Source organism: Dicentrarchus labrax, unplaced genomic scaffold (assembly GCF_905237075.1).
Source record: "Dicentrarchus labrax unplaced genomic scaffold, dlabrax2021, whole genome shotgun sequence".
NCBI classification, from domain to species: domain Eukaryota; kingdom Metazoa; phylum Chordata; class Actinopteri; family Moronidae; genus Dicentrarchus; species Dicentrarchus labrax.
Window position 1 is genome coordinate 532,336 of NW_026136719.1, and position 9,861 is coordinate 542,196.

Genomic DNA, 9,861 nt, shown 5'->3' on the forward strand with positions numbered 1-9,861 from the left:
TGAAATGACAGAAATGTAAGGGGACGTTTAAGGCTTCAAATCACAGTTGAGGAGTTTTGTGGATTTGTAGTTTTGTATTTTCATCCCAGCTGTTAAACAACAGATAACAGTCTGTGTTACTAAATTCACCACCAACCTGAATGTGTTTGTGCCAACAGGAATGCTTTTTTCTATTTCTGCATCATCGTCACCCAGATTTTTCATCTGCTGTCAGATTCAAATCAAGACGAAGAAACTTCTCACTGAATCAGTTCAGAGAAACAGAGAAGTCTGGGAAAAAAGAATCATCCAGAAAAAAGCTCCAAATAATGAGAATAAAACAAAGAGAAATAGTGTCAATAAGAAATGAAAAGCACACAGCAGCTTCAGCCGAGCTGTCAATCAGCAGCGGCAGCCTTATCTGTCGGCCGCAGGGGCTGATGGGAGGTCTGAGGACCTGTTAGAAACCACGTGGCCCTCATCTGATCTCACAGCTCGTCCTTGTTTGGCCTCAGCTGCATCAGAGCGCCACTTCTCCCCAGGTTCACCAGAGGAAACACCACTGCACAAAATGCTTTTCCTCCCAGCTGCTGCTCTGTGCTGTCTGTGTTCAGGTGAGTGTTTCCAGCCAATCAGGAGCCAACAAAGTCAACCTTTAACAAACACTGTCACACTAACCTTCATCTATCTGTCTGTTTCTCTACAGCGCTGGTTGCCATGGCAGCAGAGCTGAGTCAGGATCATTTAACATTGACCAAGAGAGTTGGTGAAACCATCTCCTTCAGCTGTGGAGGAACTGACCAGTGTGACGGTGATTATGTAGGCTGGCGCCAGAAGAAAGACACAGAAACATTCAGATTCATTCTTGGTATTGCTAGGAGTAGTGGTCGAGTTTGAATCAGGTTACAATCATCCTCAGAAAGATGATTTCTCAGCTGAGAATAAAGAGAACGGCTGTGAGTTGAAGATCAAGACAGTTAAACTCAGTCATTCAGCCACCTACTACTGCTCCTGTTGGAAGTCTGTTCCCCACAGTGAGAAATGATCCCTGCAGCCTGAACAAAAACCAACAGATGTCAAACAGTGTGTGTGACAGGAAGAGAGCAGTAAACCACAGCCCAGGTTCACATATTTCACCTCCATCTCAGCCAGAGTCACAAACATACTGAACTGAGGGACTGATTTTCTTTCCTGCTGTCAGGATTGATTTCATATTCTATTGATTGATATTTTGATCAGATATTTCAGCAGGTTTATTGTTGTTCCACACAGTGAGGAGAAAGGATACAAACAGAAGCACAATGATGAAATCAAATCAAGAGAAAACAATAAAAGTACAAACTAAACAGAAACAGATATTTTGTATAATAGAAGAACAAATTCCAAAGAAGATGTTTGAGATAAAGATTCAGATCCTCCTCTTTGTTCTGCTGCTGGATACCTACAGCGTCACATTTTGAAGCGGAGGGCCACTGACCGAGCTGCAGGATTTGACCACTTGGGAGTGAGACCGGGTTGCGCCTGCAGGAATCTCTCTACACCCCCTGGGACTCTGTGTTCAAAAAGAAATGATCAAATGAAATATTTGCTCAACAGAAAGCTAAAGCTTCATCCTGCACTATTTCCACAGAATCAATGCTCCACCGCTACACAGCAAGCTCGCCAAAATTACAGCCAATATTTCAGAAGAAAACACGAGTGCTTCTTACTCAAAGCGGCTATTGTCGACTGTGTACAGCTGTTATTGTTGTTTATATTTGTAGAACTGTACATATTAGTCTGTGTGTATTGTGTTGAGCCTGTTGTTCTGTTTCTTTATGCTCAGTCTGTGTTTGTACACTGAGAGCAACGTAAAACCAGAGGTTTAAAGACAGAATTAAAGAATTTCTCCAGATTGGTACAGTAAAAATGCTTGATATTAAGTATGTTTGTAGTCTCATATGTGTAAAAGTCAAATATACCATCAGTGGCCAGGAAACACTGAGCAATATGTTTTTACGGTAGCTCAAATATGGTCAAATATGCAATCTCTGGAGGCATAAATATGAGACTTTTATTTTGGCATTTCTCCACACTGGTGCAGTAAAGATACTTGATATAAAGTGTTTTTTTATTCATCAGGGGCACAACACTTTAATGTAACATATTTTATTTTAAATGTAGGTTCGAATTATAGCTTACTGTTCTAAATACCTTTATTTTAGCATTTACCATAATGCTGAGAATACTCGTACACTCTAAATTTAAGTGCGGCTGATTTGACCACGGAGATCGGACTCACGGCTGGATTGACCGCAGTCTACTAGTCTACTGTTTCTTCTCCACAGCACCGTCCTGTAAATGACAACATCCGGTCTCAGAATATGAAAAAACAGGCCTTTTTTCCGTTTCTGTTTTCTAGTGATTTTATTTTTTGTTATATGAAATAGAAAATGAAAATCGAATATTTTTTTATATTTCGCTCATCCCTTTCTGACCATGAAAAAGAAAAACGCCTTGTATTTCAATTTTCATTTTTGTATTTTAAAACGAAAATCAAATAACCACTCGTTTTCTGTTCTTTAATATCCGTTTCTGAAAGGAAAATCCAATGACCAAAACATACACGGACCCAAGAGTCTCACTCGGTCAGACTTTCACTCGTTGGCGAGAGCTAAAAAGCAGCAAAGGATGTAACAGCGATGCTGAACTGGCGTTCTTGTTGATGGACTAGTAAGTAAATCCATTATTTGTAAACTTACTTGCTTTCACTGTGGTATGTTGTTGCGCTTGCTTTTTGTATGTCGGTTTTTACGAAGTTGTTCATTCATCCATTGTTGATAATAATACCACTCAACTAATGTCCTATGTCTAGCTAGCTTTAGCTGGCTAACAGTGAACTCTCGACTGTACCTTTACTTGAAATTGTGATTTTTACGAGTCAATTACATCTTACCGAGTTACGGAACCCAGGAATTCATACCTAGTTTGGAGTGCAGAAAGTTCCTACATGTGTCTCAGCTTCTCTGTGGGAATGATGTTGATCATGGTATGGTGGCCTGTGGACCTGCAGCAAGTGCTGGCTCAAATACTGGCAGCCTAGCAGTGGCTGGTACATGAGCGCACTGACACCACTCAGTATTACTTCCAAGTTCAGGAATCCTTTAACTTTCACCGCTGTTGTCCGTCTCCATGGGGACCGCTCTTATCACTATGTAGCGCCCCTAGTCTGACTAGAAGAACACACTATAGACACCATCACTCTTACTAGGTTGGGTGAGTTGGACCTCTACATTATTCAAATGAGGGAGCGTGAAGTTGAAAAGTTGACAATTTATTGCCTCACACAGTAACTATTTGGCAGTATATGGAAAATAAAACAATACAAACAAATAGAGCTCTTTCATAGAAAAGTAAAATAAAATAGAAAAGTTCAAATAAAAGTGTCCCTTCTTCTTATAAGAAGTTAAGAGTTCAGTCCGTTCTATTGACTACTACTACCCGGGTAGATTTCTGTGTTATTATCTGTATTAGAGAGTGAAATGAGATGATGTCTGGGCTCTTCAGAATGGATACCACGGCTGGCCACACCGTGCACCGTTCCCTCCAAGTTGCTCTTCTTTCCTGGCTCGCCACCGAACCTCCACTGGTTCGGATCCGGATCAAGTCCTAATCCGGCAAATCCAAAAACACCAATCTACACATAGAGTGCAGAAAACATAACCATTACTCTCAATCACATCATTCTACTTTCACTTTTCACTCTAAATATCTTCCATATCTATACCCAGATGCAGGATATACAGCATTCAAGTCATTGTAAATGAGTCTGTATACATTTACAGTACTGTAGAAGTATTTTTACCATCACTCCTTTATATTTTTAAACAGCTCTTTTAATCACTATTTCTCTTTTTAACTCTTTTTATCCATAAATGAACAGTATTAAATTACTCCTTTTTAACCAACTTGAATATTGATACAACTACATTGCAATATAACACCTTATATACATCTCAGTTATCAGAAAACAATGATCACAACCTGCCATCATATCAGCACCAATATGCATCATAAGCCTTCTCTATTTCTCTCATTTAACGGCTGTAGCGACAGTTAGCTCACCCAGCTACACCGTTAGCACTCTCATTACATATTACAGTTAATACCTGAGCTAGCCATCTTTTTAAAGTCAGTTTACACTGTTCACAATGATACAAACAGTACCAAGGTGAGTTCAAACATTAGGAAACATTCCTGTAGCTCCGATTGGTTTAATAAAAGTATCTCAATGAAAGGCATCTTCACACAACAAGCTACATCAACAGCTAATAACGGACGAGGCCTCTTAGCATGTAGCAACCAGGCTAACCGGAGTTTCTCTCAGAGGCTCACTCAGTGAAGCTCCTCTTATCCACATAATGTACAATTCTTGTTCCTAATGAGCAAGAGACTTAGATTATTATTATCATTTATATATTATAATGTATGTATATTTGACTGTTTCATCTCCACTTTAAGACTCATCCCTTCACCCAATGAACCAATATCACAAATCACAAACTGGCCTCAAGGGGCTTTACAATCTGTACAGCATACGACACCCTCTATCCTCACAGCCTCCATTCAGATAAAGAGAAACTCCACAAAAACCCTTTAACAGGTGAAAAATCAAGGTGGAAAACTCCTGATTATTTCTACTGCTTTGGGAACGGCTGCACATTCAGATGCTGCGGTCGGTAGGCTAGCTCCTTCAAACTTCTCTGTTTAGGTTCAATCTGTTTTCAGCTTTATTGCTCAAACACGTATTACCTCTGACAGAAATAGACTGCAGTCATCAGCAAAGGAAGTGTGGGGTTTGGATTAAAGAGACGATCCACCCAGCCAGAACGGCAGGACCAGCCCACCTGCTACTTTCTTTTCATTGTGCAACCTTGGTTGTATACTGACAGAATAACTTACTTTGTACCTTGAAGAGCAACAGAGGAGGGATCCCTCTTCCAGGATGAGATACAATAAATGTTGTATGTACAGAATAGACCAAAACAACAATATGTACAATAGAATGAATAGTATAGGTAGACTGTAAACGTATATGAAGAATATGAATCAGGGAGGACATGGAGCAACTTCCAGGAGCCAGGACCAAGAATGTCTGTACAAGATTTTATTTGTCCATCCATCCATCCTTTGGTCCAGGTCCAATCCATGTGGACTAAAGTAGTGGACGGACAGACATTACCATCCATAGAGCAACACTGCTAGTGTGTCTAAAGAGACATTCAACAGCAGACAGGTTTTTGTATTAGTCTCTCTCACTGTGGGAGGAGGTTGGTACTACGTCATCTTTGGCTCTGGAACTAAACTGTATGTAACAGGTAAGAATAAACCTTCATTTTCCTTCAGTTGTTTTATTGAACAAGTTGAAAATGTGTTTTTAATGAGTTTCTGCTGCTTCAGGCTTTACATGTTAGTTTTTTCATAATTAGTAGAGAATTCTTGCAGCCATGCAGCTATTGTTACATAAAAAAGGTTCATAATTCCTGAAAAGATGTTTAAATCTCACTGCACAACTGAAGTTATTCTTTATTTCTGCATGAGATCAAACTGATTTATATAGAAAAAGTATGATATTGGCAATGTTACAGATATACAGTATTTGATCATCTCAGTAATTCAGAACCATCTCCTGTTTTAATGAAACTAGATAATATATGATATTAAATATTATTAAATATGTGTCAGTATGTGTCTTTAAATGTGTTGTATAAGAAAAAAGTGTTTTTTTATTGGTAAGATTTTGCTAATTGTATTTTATATGATGGTACAAATGTCTTTAAAAGGAAAATATACTCATAGCTGAAGGCCAACAGATACTGGATATAAAGAGAATGTATGCGTACCAATTTATATATTTCTATTTCTATATATGATGAATATAGATGACTGATATATAATGTATAAATATGTATTTGTATCTTGATAGACTTTTAATCTAAATAGTATATGATGTTTAATATAATTTCAAAAGTGTAAAAGTAAACACATGTTTTAGTATCTGCTGGCAGATTGTTTTAAAGAACTCTGTGACTCCTTAAACCTTGTGCAACTCATTAATGCACCAACAAGGCCAAATCCTAAAGCACAAAATAAGTCGACCTTGCTGGATTTAATTATAACAAATACACCTCAACATATATTTTAATGATGTCAGTGATCATTGTGCAATATTGTTTTTTTCTGCATGAGATCAAATGTTTATATAGAAAAAGTATGCAATGTTACAGATATACAGTATTTGATCATCTCAGTAATTCAGAACCATCTCTTGTTTTATAAAACAATATAATATATTAAATATGATTGAATGTATATCAGTAAATGTGTTTGAAAAGCATTTAACTTAAAATATGTTGTGTAGGAAAAAATAAAAATATAATGGTAAAATGTAAATAATGACAATTGTACTGTCTTTTAGTGGATGATGCACATTCATTAATATATTTCTATAATGATGATATATAATAGCATACACACACATTTCTATCTTAATACTTTATATGATGATTAACATAATTTCCAATTTGTAAAACTGAACACATTTTATAGTTTTTAACAGTAAATATGTATCAGATACTGAACATATTATAATTTCAAAAACTATTCAATCAGATTTTCCAAAAAATACAAAGACAAAAATAAATAAAATAAAATACAGTTAATTAGATCTTACAGATATAAAAATAGTGTTTAAAGCTATACTAAAAACTAGATCAAATAGATTAATAAACCAGAATTAAAGACAAATGAAATCAATAAGATTGACTTAAAAGAAAATGATCAAATACATTTACAATGAAATTTACAAGGAAATAAACAGGATAAAATAACAATAAAATGATAAAAAAATAAAATAATGGGGTAAATAATATCTAAAAAACATTCCTAGTTAAAAACCAGCTACAGAGTTCACTTTGAGTTTACATTTAAAGATTTCTACATTTCAATATTTATTATATATATATTATATTTATTTTATGATGTTATATTAATTATTCTCCCATGAAGGATCAATAAAGTCTCATATCCGTAGATATCTGGCAGTTAGAGTGAAGAATATTGGTAAATATATAATATATCTAATATATTGTGATCATCCATCGGCTGTTGTGTTTGATGTTAAGATCAATTTGTCCTTTGCTATAAAAAATAACATTAACCATAATATATAAAATACTTTTTCTTTTCTTGAAGGCAGATTGAAGAATTGAACTTTGTGCTGTATTGATGAGTAGTTTAGTGATCAGAGTCCATGTAGTTTCCAGGATCAGACTGAATGCAGTGCAGTGCTGTAAGCTGCTGTTGACTGTGTGAATGTGTGTCTGTGCTGCTTGTTGCTGCTGTCAAACTTCAGATGAGCAGATAGTGAAGCCCGTGGTGAGCGTGTACCCAGCAGCATCCAGAGCCCACCTGGAGGGGAAGAGCTCCCTGCTGTGTGTGGCCTCAGACATGTTTCCTCCTCTGGTCCGGTTCTCCTGGAAAAGACAAAAGCCCGATGGTAATGAGGAAGACGTGACCTCTGCTGAGGGAGAGCAGCTGGAGCTCAGAGAGTCGGGACGCACCACCTCCATCTTGCTGATCCCTCAGCGAGAGAACAGCACATATAAATACCGCTGCTCCGTCCATCACGAGGGGGGCACAGTGGAGGCCCAAACAGAACAAGGTAATGAAGGCTTGGTGACTGTGTTCAGCAGTGATTCAGCTTCATGTGGAGACGCTGTCAAAGAGAGCAGAGGAGCAGAGGACTGACATTTCTTTTTGACTCCTTTTCTGTTTCAGAGGTTCCAGCTCCAGCAGCCTCCTGTCCTCCAGAGAGAGAGCCAGCAGACCTGCCAGCTCTGCAGCAAGCTGACTGTAAGATCACCTGCTGCCTCTCTGCCAAAACATTGGGGACTATATCTTAAAGCTCCTCTATGAATATTTCTATATTAAGAATTAATCTAATGACTCTGTGTAAAGTGAAAGTGTCTTTGGTAGTTGTGAACTCACAGATATTCATCACCAACTCTGCAGCTCTACGGAGCTTTTTAGTGTCTTTTAGCTCCAAGTTTTTGTTTTGGATCAAACAGAAAATCAAATCTTATTTAGGAACTTTAAAAGCTTGGTGGGGCCCTGACTTGTTGTATTTAATAAGGGCCTTTGAGCTTTCATTCAAACTGTAGCTGACCCCTGTCTTCATGTAAAGCTGGTTGTCCCGTCTGGAAACGTCCAAGTTATACTGATGAAATTTACACAGTTGAACAGACTGAAACAGTGGGGAGAGAAGACTGACCTGGCTGTCTGTCTGTCTGTCTGTCTGTCTGTCTGTCTGTCTGTCTGTCAGTGTCCTTCCAGTCTCAGTGCCAGGTGAAGCTGCTCTGTCTGATGTACACAGTGCTGATAGTGAAGAGTCTGGTGTACTGCTGTGGACTCTCTCTGCTGATGATCCTCAGAAACAAGGGACCGTCCACCAACTGCACACACGCTGACTGACTGTTTTCTGCTCTCCTTTTTTCTCTGTCAAATCTCATCAATTCATCTCATTTATCACTTTGATTAGCAGACAGAAATATCAATTTAGATTTAATTTTTTTTGTGGTTCATTGGGAAACCTATCTTTTCAAAAACAGGTTCAATAAAGTGCTCCAGAAAATATAAATACATACACATATATATTTGAGGTTGTTAGTGTAAATTCTTTGCTACTGTAGTGTTAGTTTAGTTTAGTTTAGCTCTAGTTTATTTCCACTTTTAATTGTGACTCGTATAATCATAGAAAAGCTGAATCATTATCTGTCTGCTAGATATTTACTGTTTATATTTTCTATGTTCTTATTTTCTGTTCTTGTATTGTATTTGTGAATTTCAGTTTGGCTTCATAGCAAAAAAATAGAAACACAATCAGTGTCACTGGCTTTAGTGCTGAGGCCCTTTTATAACTGTGTCAGTGTGGATGTAAAACTCTACGCTGACGACACTGCTGACAAACAGCAGAGCGAGCTGCTTTGAAGCTACAACTGCTATAAAATGATGATACAGCAGCTTGATCAGTTTCTATTCTAATTTGTAACATGTTAAGAATGAACAAATAAATTAGAAATTGTCTTTGTATTGATGATGTTAATGTATGCAGGCTATGATCCTTTCCCACATGTCCTAATATGTTGTATTATGTTACAAGTTGGAGTCAGGCTGGAGAAACTGTCATTAAACTGTCACCTTTACAGAATCAATAAAACAGTTTGAATTAAAGACAACTTTCACAGTGAGTACTGAGAGCTGAAATCAAACTGAAGTTCCTGGAATGATTCTTTAACCAGAGTCGATGGTTGTAACTGTCATTGTGTTATTAATGTGAAAAAGTGCAGCTAACGGTGAGGAGGCTGCAGAGAGGAAACCCACACAGCCCGTCTGCTGCAGGAAAGGAAGTGTTGATTCGCTGTCAACAGTTTTTTATGAGTCCTAATAACCACTGAGAACAGATTCATATCTGCTGCTGTACACACTCATGAACTCCTCAAACTCTCTGCTTAAATATTGTTTTCTAAAAATGTATAGGAATGATTTTTCATTAGTTTATAAGTTTTGTTTTCCTTTTTTGTTCTCTGCAATCTTAACTTACACACTCTAGTAAGTGAAATTAAATGAGGAATTGGTGACAGTTTCAAGATGGTTTCACATTGCACATTAAATATTAAAAAGTGAGATTTCATAATGATTGTGGGAAGGGGCAGGAGGTATGACGGAGATTATGCTAGAGTGTCAGTAGAGGGAAAATACATATCTCAAGTTTCTCAACTAATAAGAAATTACATTGGAAAAAACTTAAACAGGGATCATCAGAAAACTACTAATGAACTTTTT

The 9,861-nt window shown here is 37.4% G+C and overlaps 1 pseudogene; it reads left to right on the forward strand.

Annotated features, from left to right (window-relative positions):
• The first annotated feature begins 488 nt into the window (after window positions 1-488).
• LOC127351843 (immunoglobulin lambda-1 light chain-like) lies at window positions 489-9,654 on the forward strand (annotated as a pseudogene).
• Window positions 9,655-9,861: the final 207 nt, after the last annotated feature.